This window comes from Canis lupus, unplaced genomic scaffold (genome assembly GCF_011100685.1).
Source record: "Canis lupus familiaris isolate Mischka breed German Shepherd unplaced genomic scaffold, alternate assembly UU_Cfam_GSD_1.0 chrUn_S2260H2460, whole genome shotgun sequence".
NCBI lineage: Eukaryota > Metazoa > Chordata > Mammalia > Carnivora > Canidae > Canis > Canis lupus.
Genome location: NW_023331148.1, coordinates 15998 through 29045, shown reverse-complemented (window position 1 = coordinate 29045; position 13048 = coordinate 15998). Strand labels below are relative to the sequence as shown.

The 13048-nt window shown below is 37.2% G+C and overlaps 1 pseudogene; it reads left to right on the top strand.

Annotated features, from left to right (window-relative positions):
• Positions 1–11938: 11938 nt before the first annotated feature.
• On the top strand, positions 11939–12579 carry LOC608785 (annotated as a pseudogene).
• The last annotated feature ends 469 nt before the right edge of the window (positions 12580–13048 follow it).

The following is a 13048-nucleotide window of genomic DNA, read 5'->3' as shown; positions in this document are numbered from 1 at the left end:
CATGATCTCAGGGTCCTGGGATCAAGCCCCATGTTGGGCTTCCTGCTCATCAGGGAGTTTGCTTCACTCTCTTCCTCTGGCTCCACTCCTGCTTGTGCTCTCTCTCAAGTAGATAAATAAAATCTAAAAATATAAATAAAAATTAAATAAAATAAATAAGAGTTATGAACTAAATGGCTTAACTTGAGAATGCATGATAGGCATGCCTGGGTGACTCAGTGGTTGAGCATCTACCTTCGGCTCAGGGTGTGATCCCGGGGTCCTGGGATCCAGTCCACATCAGGCTCCCCACAGGGAGTCTGCTTCTCCCTCTGCCTGTGTCTTGCCTCTCTCTGCCCTCATGAATAAATAAACAAAATCCCCCCCAAAAAAAGAATGCATGATATAGAAAACAGTGAGTATTTGAAATTAGAAGACTTGATATGATGTGATGATTTATCTGTGTGACTTAATTTCTGATACACTGTGGTTTCTGTAATAGATGGCATCTAATATGCCTGCCAGCGCTGGTGTTCCATGATTAGGGCATGAGGCATTTGCATCTGTTATTTAGATCACTGTTCTAAAAATCAGTTTGCTAATTAAAACCTCTGGGAGCTTAGTAAAACATTGGTTCCCAGTCTCCATCCCCAAAGCAGATGATTCATTACTTCAGGGATGGGACTCTGGAATCTGTATTTAAAAATATCTCCAGAAATGAACCAGGTCATATTATGTAGATCTAATTCAAACCACAATGAAATGAGTAAAGACTGGAACAACGGATTAATTTTGCAATTGAGAGAGTCTTAAAGTTATTTTATTTTTAATTCTAAAGTAGAAAATCTAAGTTATAAAAACTTAATGCAATATGCAAAACAAGAAAAAAGTTTTAAAGTCATTCATAACCCCACTATCTAGAGCAAAAACTGTATTAACATTATTTGTTTATTTTTAAAATTTTATTGGTAAATTGTGCATGAGTGTATATATACCTATTCATATTCTAAATATATAAATTATTTTTCTCTCTGATTAGTTTTATGTCACATTCCACTTTGCTATTTATTTATTTTTACCTAAACTCAAATGAGTATTTCCTATAATTAAAATTGTTTGAAAATACAATTTTATCATTTGATTTCATTTTTGTGTATAAAAAGCATTATTAACTGCTCTTTATTATCTATTTCTAATTCTTCACAATAGCAAACAGAAAGACTGAAATAAATATCTTTGATTATAAATGCTAGTTCCCAACTTTTATTAACTCTTCAGTATAGAGCCCTAAATATGGGATTACCAGATCAGTGGGCTATAGCAGATTGAAATGATCGTGTGAAATGTTGTCAAAGATTGAATGAAGATTAATATGGCCATGAGAATCAGAAAGATGAATTAATTGGCTCAAGATTATGCACAAAGAGGTAAATTTTATTAATTGAGCCTTCAATTTGTTCTGTCACAAACAAGATTATGTTGCATAGATAAATAAGGTATAACTACACAAGAGGAGAGAAACTGTATGTATCAGGCATCCAGGTGCCTCTTAACCTTCTGTGTGTGTATAGTGAATGATTGAATAATTGACATCCTATCTCTTAGGACAAATGTGGACAACATATGATTGAATAATTGACATCCTATCTCTTAGGACAAATGTGGACAACATATCAACTTTATGACATAAAAATGAATTCATTGAGTCCTAATGAAAATCTTTAAAACTATTTTCTAAATTGTGTTTTTTTATTTTTTTATTTTTTCAAATCGTGAAGGAAATATTTTTTTTAAAGGAAATATTCATCATCACTGTAAAAATATGATTTAAAGTCTCCCCAAATGTCTTTATATACATAATGTATGTGCCTCACTGTTAACTGGTCAGTTTGAATTACTTGCCACTTCAGAAAACTGAATGGGCATTTGGTGAAACTGACAAATGAACTAAAAGAACAATTCAAAAAAAAAAAATATCTGAAAGAGAGGCTCAACGTCTTGATCTAAAAGAATAAATTTCAATCCCAACTCTGTTATATCATTCATGAAATGTTAACTGACTGCCTTAGATCACTGAGTTTTAAGGCATCTTAAACAAGAACAGCTACATAAAACATAAGGAAAATAGTGATTTTGATGTCTCAAAGGAGTAAAATGCACCTGAATAGTACGTATGGATTGTTTAAAGTTAGCACTTAATACGTTGGATACCAAAGTGTTATAGTTATTCATTTAATTACTATAATAGATAATGTATTACTTTAACAACAAGAATAATTGAGCAGTTGAAATTTTGGAGTGTAGATGCTCACAATTCTTAGTAAAAGCTACTGCGTGCGTGTTCTAACATCTGTTATTAGGGTTCTGTTCAGGAAATTAGGAACATGATGCAGCATTGTGCTAGATGTTTTTAAATCACCTAATCATTCATTCAGTTACTTATTCATTAAACAATTATTTACTGAGTGTTTATTATGTGATGGCACTGAGTTTGGTGTCTGGCTCACAACAGTGCTTCCTCACTCTTGAGGAGCTGTCATTCTGATGAGCATAGATGTACGGAGCAAGACAATGAGCAGACCACCAAAGAGCAAGATGTCAAATGGTGATATGTACTATGAAGCTGATAAAACAAGATGATGTGAACAGGAGCGAAAAGCAGGTGCAGATGCTTCTTGTTGGGATGTCAAGAAAGATGCCTATGTACTGACAATTAAGTGACAGCAGGAAGCAGGCCTGGGGATGTGGTCTTCTAGCAGAGCCAGAGGCTAAAAGGAAGGCCTGAGACTTTCAATCTTGTATGAGAGACAAGAGTAAAGGTAATATATCTGTCAATAGTGACAGAGGACAGCAGAAAGGTGTGTAGGAGCTATGTACAGTATGAATTTGGATTCTCCTCTAGGAGCAAAAGGAAGCTATTGTAGGTCATGCTCTTGGGGGTCATTGGCATGTTGTGTTGTTGTTGGATTGGTGGTGGTTATTTTACACACTAATTTATTAATCTTCATTCCTTTCTAATTTCTATTCTTATTTTTCCTACCTTAGGACTTCCTCTGACTTTCCGATTAAGACTTAAAAAAAAAAAAAACTATCCTGGAAAGGTATGCGTTCTGTAAATGTCTAGTCTATTGTTTTTGCTAACTGAATACAATTATTCAGAAATATGTAAAAGCCATAAGAATAGCTCAACAATTGCAGACGTTAAACACATCTGTGTAAGGGAATGAAAAGATAAGCCACAGAGTAGGAGAAAATATTTGCAAGTTATATTTCTGACAAAGTATTTCTTTTTTTTTTTTTTTTTTTTTTTTTTTTTTTAAATTTTTTTATTTATTTATGATAGTCACAGAGAGAGAGAGAGAGAGAGGCAGAGACACAGGCAGAGGGAGAAGCAGGCTCCATGCACCGGGAGCCTGACGTGGGATTCGATCCCGGGTCTCCAGGATCGCGCCCTGGGCCAAAGGCAGGCGCCAAACCGCTGCGCCACCCAGGGATCCCCACTGACAAAGTATTTCTATCTAGAATATGTGAAGAATTTTCAAGATGAAACAGAAAATAATCCAATTTTTTAAAAAATGGGTAAAAATTTGAATAGACATTTAAAAAAAGATGTGACATGAAAAGGCATATAAAAAGATATTCAATATCATGAATAATTACATAAGTACAACTTAAAACCAAAATGAGATGCTTTTACATAGTTAGAAGAATGTCCATAATGAAAAAACTGGCCATGCCAAATAGTAGTGAGTTTTTAGAATACTCAGACATTGCAGATGAAGATACCAAATGTCACATTCACTTTGAAAATGATTTGATGATTCCTTACAAACATACACTCACTTGCTATATCCCGTGCCTAGAAATATTCCCCAGAGAAATGGAAACTTGTATGTATACAGCAGGTCCTAGCAACTGTTTATAGCAGCTTTATTCATAATCACTAAAAACTGGATACGAATCCACATGTCATTCAGCCAATGATGGGATTGTCAGTGCCTTCACACAAAGACACTTGGAACACACCTGCAGGTGAACAAGCTGGCTTTATTATTCATTGAAGTGAGGAAAATACTTACCAGGGAACTGTGAGGTAACTGAGCCCAAGATGTCAGGAAAACCTGACATGATTTGGTTGATTCTGGGGAGTCTTAGGAAAGCGAAGTTCACTCTAGTATTATAGGTAAAAGGGGTGGTTCTACGATTGGGCATCTCAATAAAACTTGTCTATAGAGAGGAGAGGAAAGAGAAAGCTTAAGCTGAAATTGGTAAAGAAGTGGTAGTTACTCATTTAAGGAGAGAAGGGAGTGTTTTGTATTTTGTGGTTTGCACAGTAACTGCCTGAAGTGGATATTTGTAAGATTGCTTTTGTCAACAGGAGAACAGTATAGCTCAGCTGCAAATACCAGACGAGTCTGAAATAACATCACCACCTAGCGATGAACATCAGTTCCTGAACTTCAGGGCCTGATTTTTTCTTTCTCTGGATACACAAAATGTAGTATATCCATATAATGGAATACCATCGAGCAAGAAAACTGAATGAGCTTTTGATTCACGCATCGACACTGATGAGTCTTCAATGCATTTCGCTAAGGTGCATTAAAAGAGCTCAGAAACTAATCTTAATCTTACACAGAAAGACTCCTTGTTGCCTGATTCCAACTATATGGCACACTGGAAAAGGCAAGACTGTAAGGAGGACAACACGAATGGTTGTGGGGATTGGGAATGGGGAGAGCAGTTGTATATAGCATGGCAAAAATCTGGGGGAAGGATACCCTTATGGATGGAGGTGTAGTGGTGGATATGTGCCTCTATACATTTGTTAAAATCTACAGAACTGCCCACCACAAAATGTGATGTTTGCTAAATGAACACAAAACCAAAACCTATATTTGGTAGAGGAGGGGAATGCAGACTGTGGCAAAATGAATGGTACTGCACTATACAGTAATCACATAACCACACAAAACACATGGATGTGGTCAGTGCCCTTCATTGAAGAAATCATAACAAGAACTCCAACAACTGATGTGAATAACATTGGAAAACAGTGTTTTGACTGGTTACTATAAAGCAAAAGGCAAAAAGAAGTATATCCAAAAAATAGACCCTAGTTTGAAAAAAAAAAGTTTTTAGGAATCTAGGTTAGGAATTCTGAAGTTATTTTATTTGTATACTAGTACTGAACAAATAAGTAAATATAGATAAAGAGAGGGAAGTTTCTCATTGTTTGAGAAAGAAATTGCAAATAAGAAAACAGGAAGGCTAGAAAACGCCCTGTCATGCTAGACTGGAGTGGGAGGTACCAATATGGATTCATTTTTTAAAAGTTATGTATAATGTATAGAAATATAGATATATGTGCACAAGTTGGCGTATATGTATATGTATATATATATATATATACATATATTTCCCAGCTCTATATACTGAGAACAGTGTAAATCAGTGATGTCCCAGTAGCAATGAGCACACCTAGAACCGAGATCATAATTTCTAAATACTATTTTATGATAAAAAGAATCATGGCTTTTTGGAACACTGGTTTGTTTCAGGAGTAAAGCATGGAAAATATAAGATCATTTTGGAGCATTTTGTGATAACAGAATATAAAGAAGTGCCTGAAAAGTGGAGGTGCATTAAAAGAGCTAAAAAACTAATCTTAAAGAGTTCTCAAATGCCAAAGCTAGAACTACTTGAGTAACAAAATAAATATAGCCATGGATTTCAAAACAAAGAATAAAATAAATATACACAAGTTCATATAAATAACTGAATAAATGATGGAGGAATGAACAAAAATCCCCTATGAAAATTATAATTAATAAGTATATAAGGAATGAGAAAAAGTATAAAATCACCATTGGGATTGCCATCGGCAAAATCCATGGAGGGGAACTAAAAGAACATGTAAAAATTGAAGCCAAAACAGGATATATGCATAGTCTTATATTTTGTACCCTGAAATATTTAGTGATTATGAAGGGGAAACTTCCAGGGGCAAATCCTGCAAGTCGCCACCTTAGATAAGTGATCAAAGTCGATATCTCCAATAAAACATATCAACATCATGTACCCTCAAAAGCACCACCTCTGTGCTATTCTTCCAAATAATGCAAAATGTCATGAGAAAACATTAGAATAGACCCAAGTTGAGTGCCTTTCTATGAGGCAATGACCCAGTGTTCTTCAATGGTGATAAGGACATGGAAGTCTGAAGGACTTTTGTAGAAGGAGGAGATTAAGGAGACATGACAAGTGAATGCAGTGTGGTGTCAGTTCATGGGAGAAGAGGCAAAATCTGAATAAATTCTGTGTGTTGGTTAAAAGCGGTATGCCAAGCGTTAACTTCTTAGTTTTCTTAGTTTTGCACCCCTTCTATAGATCTAGAACACAAAAAGAGAGCCGGGTTGATAAGAAGTGGCCATAAATGGTGATTTATTTATTTTTATTTTTATTTTTTAAAGATTTCTATTGATTTATTCATGAGAAACACATAGAGAGAAAGAGGCACAGACAGAGGCAGAGGGAGAAGCAGGCTCCATGCAGGGGGCCCGATGTGGGACTCGATCCTGGGTCCCCGGGATCACGCCCTGGGCCGAAGGCCACGTTAAACTGCTGAGCCATCCGGAATGCCCCATAAATGGTGCTTTAGAGGCAAAGAGGAGAGGTCTTCCACGGGTAGTATCAACAGCCATGGGCAGCTAAAATTTCTGAACACTTCCCTAGATATACTCAAGTGTTTTAAACACTGTTTCATTCAAACCTCACAACAAACCTATGAGGCATATACCATTATTTTCCTGCTCTAAGAAAGGGAAACTAAGGATGAACAATTTTAAATTACTCTGCTGAGATCACGTAACTGTAGTTGAACTCACTTCATGTTTCTGGATTCAGTACACTTAACCTGCCAACACTGGTCACCTGAATTAACAGAAACCGGGGAGAAATCCAGATTTCCTTTTCTAGGATTCATCTTGGTTTGTGCATTCTCTCAAAGTTCACACTTCAGCAGATTATTTATCCCCTGCAACTGTTTTGGTTCTTTTTGGCAGTCCTACCAGTTCATAGCTTGTTGGCACGTGGGTAGCACGTGGTATCAATAGATGCTGAAATTCTTCATCAGATTCTGTTTTATTGTATTTGCTCAGTGCAATATAGGATTGTGGACCTATAATACTGACTGTGACAATCAGAAACAGTCCATACAATCCTCGAATCAGTATGTTATGTCCTAGGGGATTTATGAAATGCAAGACATTATGAAGCAAAATATTGTAATGTTACTGAAATTAATCCCTTAAAAACATATACATTCTACAACCTTCTTCACATACAATGAAATATAAAAGACATAACATTCTTGAAATCTGTGCTCATCTTTATTTTCACTAGATATAATTTGCCTCAAATAGTTTATGCTTACCTATTTGAGATCCTTTTCTGGGTTTCCTAGACAGGTGATGGATGCTGATGTCTGTTTTCGCTTTTGGCTCTTATTACCAAATCTTAGTATTTGCATGAATATGCACTCAGTGTATAGACGTTTAGTATTGATTATTTTACAATTGATTTTTCTTGAAGCTTTTGCTTCCCTCCATTAAATACATGCTCTGGCAATGTCAACTCAGGATATTAGTTTTAATCATCAAATATCCCCACTTAAATGGGATACGCATGCTGTGCAAATTATCTGCTGCAATTTTTTGGAATAGCCTATTTATTTATTTATTTATTTATTTATTTATTTGGTTAGTTCAGTGATTAAACATTAGGAAATATCTCTTGATTCCATTGACTTTTTCAGGATTGTGTGTCTAAATATCTCAAAACATACAAATTTGCCTTTTAACTTGTCATACCTGGGGCAGCCCGGGTGGTTCAGCTGTTTAGTGCCACCTTCGGCCCAGGGCCTGATCCTGGAGACCCAGGATCGAGTCCCACGTCAGGCTCCCTGCATGGAGCCTGCTTCTCCCTCTGCCTGTGTCTCTGCCTCTCTTTCTCTGTGTTTCTCATGAATAAACAAGTAAACTATTTATAAAAAAAAAAAACTTGTCCTACCTGGTTTGTATTTGGATTTCTCTAGTGTGGTCTGGAGCAGCAGTGACAGGCGAAATTCATCTATGGAATGAGCATTAGCTATTTAGGGAGTATCAGTCTCATCCTGGTTCTAAGGACAAAGAGCAGCAAGATCTAATGTGACATATGTCATGATTGGAAGCCGAAGTGGCAACTTGCATGTATTAGCCACCATGAAAGGTGTGTAATTTTTATATTTTCTTATTTAAAATCTCATTTCTAAGTCATTTAATAGAATTTGAATGTTACAGTCTACCTAGGTCAATTTTGTATTATACAGTTGGAAATTTTAATTGTCTGATAACAAAAACTGTTTCTACTGTATTGTGACAAAAGTCTAAGATGCAGTGGCCTGGGTCAGTCTCTGAGCCATGTTTATTGCTGTTAATGGAAGGAGCCAAGGCCAATTACTGCCTGAACGAGGGGAATGTCAACTTCTCAGCCACAGCACGGTATACTGAAAAAGGCCAAGTTCAGAAATAGAAAGGAGAAAAATGTCAAAGTGGACCAGCAGCTAGGGTTTCTTTACCCATCTCCAAGAAGGAAAAATGTCATTTATCTTTTCCTAATTATGATCTGTCTCCATCTGATCCCAGCTGATTTTGCTCCTAATGGATGGTGCTTCTCTTATATCCACACACAAAAAATTGGAAAAAGGAGAATGATAGTACCCATCCTGAAGGACTCTTCCAACAATTTCATGAGATTATATATGCAAAATACTTAGCATGGTCCCAGACATATTGTAACAAGCCAATCAATGCCAGCTGTTAATACCATTATTGTACCTACCAAAGCCTTATGGTAGCGTAATATATTATGATTCAGCCATTTCCTTAATCCTGTATCACTGCAACAGCCCTGGAATATCCCACTGGATCTTAAGGATTTTTCTTTATTCATATTGATTTTCTTACATTAACACTTTCTTTATTACTAGCTGTCACAAATTTTCAGTGATTTTCTCTTGTCTAACAAATTAAACCTAAGCTCTTAGAGGCAAAGCTAAACACTGTTCCAAAATAATCCAATTAAGAAATGGGCAGAAGATCTGAATAGACACTTTTTCAAAGGAGACATCCAGATGGCCAATGGACACATAAGAAAGATGCTCCCCATCACTCATCTCAGAGAAATGCAAATCAAGACTATAGTGACATCCTGCCACACACCTGTCAGAATGGCAAGTATTAAAAAGATAAGAAAAAGCAAGTATTGGCAAAGATGTGTGGAAAAGGGAACCCTCTTTGTGCTGTCGGTGGAATGTAAACTGATGCAGCTGCTATGGAACACAGTATGGAGACCTTCCAAAAATTAAAAAAAAAATAGCTTGCCATGTGTGCGTGTGCAAACACAGACACACATGTATACAGACACGCACCCACACAATTTAATATTACTCACCCATGAAAAGAGGAGATATCTTCATTTGTGACAACATGGGTGGACCCAGAGGGTATTATGCTAAGTGAAATAATATAGAAAAAGACAAATACCATATGATTTCATTTATATGTGGAATCTAAAAAACAAAACAAAGGAGCAAACCCTACAGAAACAGAAACAGAGGACAAATTTGTGGTTGCCAGAGAGAAGGGGGCTGGGCAAAATAGGTGAAGGAGATTAAGAGGTACAAACCTCCAGTTGTGAAATAAATAAGTCCTGGGGATGGAAAGTACAGCACAGGGAATAGAGTCAATAATACTTAGTAACTTTGGATGGTGGTGGGTGGTAACTACATTTTATCATGGGGACCACGGTGATTCAACCTGGAGCAGATGGTGTTTGCTCTGAGCTGAGGCTGGAAGGACAAGCCATGGGAAGTGCTCATAGGGGTATTAAACTAACTGTTGCTTTGTTCTCGTGGGCCTGGAGGACTCTGGAAAGCTGAATGTCGTCGGCTCCCAGATCTTTTCTCCTGGCACCCCCTCCTGCTGATGTGCTAGGAGTGGGTCTCAGCTTTTCCTGCCTAGGCACGTGGATGTTTTCTCGGGGACCCTGGGTAGGAATCACTCATCCAGTTTCTGGATTTCTCTTAAAAGGAACTGGGTCATGTTTAGCTAATTATTTGGTATGTCCACAAGAGGATCTTCTGATCCCACTACGTCGCTGTTCACTCAAGAAGCGATGACCTCTGAGAATATTGTATAAAATATACCTCAAATGACTCCAAATCATCAAAAATCGTTAAATACTGTTAACAATTGTCTAAGAACACTGAACAGTCTACATGAAAAAGGTTTCCATCAGGAAAGGTAAAAATACACGTTAAACACGTTAAATTGCTCAGCTTAAACATCCGGAGAGCAAGCCCCTGTCCCCTCAAGTGGGCTGGTCCATGCTTTTACTGAACAGGTGCATTCACTTCAGAGCTGAGACGTTACTTCATCTCTACCCTGCCCTGAAGTTCTTCTGAGATGGAGACAAGCTCCCTGGGTGTACATTTCAAGCTTCTACATGGAAACAAATATTGTTGCATTTTTCCTCAGGTCTTCAGAACTCCAAATATGAACATATTGGTTCCCTCTTCCTCCTCCTCCTCCTTCTTTTATAAGTATGCCAGTGTTGATCCAAGTTGGGGCTTTAGGACTATGCATATGAACAGGAGATAAACTGACCAATTGCGTGTGTTGCTTTAATTTTTTTGTTTGTATAACCATTCTTTAATATATTTTGAAGGTGTGAGTTGTATTTTTAGTAAAAAATATGGTCATTCATATGCTGGTGGGATGTACCTTCATCACCAGCGTCATCGATGTACATTTGGATCAGGAAATGCCAACTGCTAAAAGCTAGGAGGAAATGGATTCAGAATCAGGGCAAGAAAAACCTTAAGGTTCTAATTATAACTTTTGTGATCTTACTGGGCCAATCTTGCAGAATTCAAGTCCTGAAACCTCAGTATGTTGGGGTCAGTGAAACAGCTTATGTGAGCATCTTGGCAATTTTTTAAATGCCACAAGAATGATTTGATCGTTTTTGCTTATGATCTAGGCATTTGCAACCTTCAGTAGGTGACCAGTCAACCAATATATAAAGCTAATGAGAATTATTCTGATTTGTGATTCCCTATGAACGATTTTCAGGGTGAGATGAGAAATCAGAAAGAATCTACTCTTAGTTATAAATTAGTAGCATCTGAAATTCTTCTTTCTTGAATTCACTTTTCATCTTTATCTTGTGACATTGCTAGAAATTCCCAGAATATTATCTCCTAATGTGGGCAGGACAAATCCTTGTTAAACAAATACTAGTTTTTGGAAGGGATAATACCTAAAATAATGTTGTGAAATAAAGAAAATGACTAAAACAGTCTTGATGAATAGGGTTGTAATGGGAAGTAGAGTTGGGTGTCTAATGCTTGGATTGTCCCGATTTGGGCAGGAGGTGGTCTGGTCCTGTGAACACGGGAGGAAAAGTATTAGAGACCCACAGAACAATGTGTCCTCTCAATGGAGTCATCTAAATAAAATAGATTTGGGAAGCAAATACTTTGTCTAACATTTGAAGACAGATCTTAGACAACAACAAAGCATTGAATATATAGGACATATTGTATATATAGTTACTTCTAGAAGAAATGGTATTTTGGGGGTAGATTATATAGATTGGAGAACTGTACACAAATTAATTTCATACTTTCATTCACATAAAGTTCCAAGTCTAGTTTATGGTGTTAGGAGTCAGGATACTATCCTTGGGGACGTAGTAACTGAACACAGCAGGGGGAGGTCCCCGGTGCTGGTGATTGTCTTATTTCTGATCTCACTCCCCTATCCATTCTGGAAACACATGGACTGTGCATATGATTTGAGGACTTGTCTGCATCTAATGTTATACCTCACAAATTTGAGGAAAATGTAAGCGAGCCATGAGAAACAAAGTCTCCTGCAACACCCTGTACGAGGTCCTGCATGGGAACCAGTGCAAGCACCAGAAGTTTCTGGAGACGGTGGAGCTGCAGATCGGCCTGAAGAACTATGACCCTCAGAAGGACAAACGCTTCTCGGGCACCATCAGGCTTAAGTCCACCCCCCGCCCCAAGTTCTCCGTGTATGTTTTGGAGGACCAGCAGCACTGTGATGAGGCCAAGGCAGTGGACATTCCCCACATGGACATTGAAGCGCTGAAGAAACTCAACAAGAATAAAAAACTAGTCAAGAAGTTGGCCAAGAAGTATGATGCCTTTTTGGCTTCAGAATCTCTGATCAAGCAGATCCCACGAATCCTGGGTCCAGGCCTGAATAAAGCTGGCAAGTTCCCTTCCTTGCTGACCTACAATGAGAACATGGTGGCCAAAGTGGAGGAATTGAAGTCCACCATCAAATTCCAGATGAAGAAGGTGCTATGTCTGGCAGTGGTGTTGGCCACGTGAAGATGACGGAAGATGAGCTCATGTACAACATCCATTTAGCTGTCAATTTCCTGGTGTCCTTGCTCAAGAAGAATTGGCAGAACGTCCGGGCTTTGTACATCAAGAGCACCATGGGCAAACCCCAGTGCCTTCACTAACGGTTTAATAAATCCTAGTGCTACCGTAAAAAAAAAAAAAAAAAAAATTGAAGAAATGAAGAAAGATTCCATTGCTAAAAATGTTTGGAAAATAATGTTCCATAAGAAACTGTCTTTTAATTTGTTAATATAATGTTTAACATAATTTCATTTTCTAAAACAAATTGCTTGATACATTTCAATTCTTAAATTATTCTGCACAGTGGGAAAACTTCTACAAATTAGAATACTGGAGACCTTCCAAAAAGATAACTTGTAAAAAATTGAAAAACTACCCTAAAAATATCAGTCTATTTGCTTTAGACTCTTCTGATAGGCAGCTTTAAACAAGTTTTCCATTCTTGAATTAATAATGTACTTCTTAAATATACTTATTGTTATAAATCTGAAAAGATGTTTTATCTTCCACCTAACACAATTTAACATCTTCACACATCAACTTTGTTGTGTTTTAATAGCTTAGGCACAT